A 742-nucleotide genomic window follows, 5' to 3' on the forward strand; every position below is an offset into this window, starting at 1 on the left:
TGCAGAACTCTTATCTGTCATCTACGACAGGAGAATCAACCGTGTGTGTGCGTGTGTGTGTGTGTCTGTGTGTGTGTGTCTGTGTGTGTGTCTATGCGTCTGGCTGTCTATCTATCTCTCAATCTATAATTGATCTGGGCGTGTACAAATGCTGCATTATTATTTTCATTACCGGATCTTAAAGAATGAATATGGGATGGTCTAGAAATTTCTAAGAATATGTATCTATGTATACTTGTGTGTGTATGTGTATGTATCTGAGTATATGAATGTGTACGTAAGTTTGTACGTACTATACACGTAATTATGCACGTGTATGTGTATATGTTTGAATGTACAAGTGTGTGTGTATATGTATTCATGTTTATGTCCTTGTGTACACATATACTTTCACAAGTATGCCTGTGCGTATTTAGACATGAGTATGAATATTCTGTTCACTCAACATCATCTATTTTATTTTTATTTTTATTTTATTTATTTATTTTTTTTTTTTTTTAAATTTTATTTTTATTTTGTTTTTATTTTATTTTAGGTCCGGTTCCTGAGCCATTCGCGGTTTCACCATTTGTTTACGGCATGAACTTACACTTGCATGGCTTAAGCTTTGAGACAAGCATATGACTACTGGCAGGATCAACCAGGTATCGTCGTCGTCGTCGTCGCTGTAGTAGCGTCTCCGTCGCGTCGGTCGGCTGAGAGCGGAAGGCGGAGATCGGTAGAGGCGGAAGGCCCGTTGCCA

Source organism: Octopus bimaculoides, chromosome 4, assembly GCF_001194135.2.
Source record: "Octopus bimaculoides isolate UCB-OBI-ISO-001 chromosome 4, ASM119413v2, whole genome shotgun sequence".
NCBI lineage: Eukaryota > Metazoa > Mollusca > Cephalopoda > Octopoda > Octopodidae > Octopus > Octopus bimaculoides.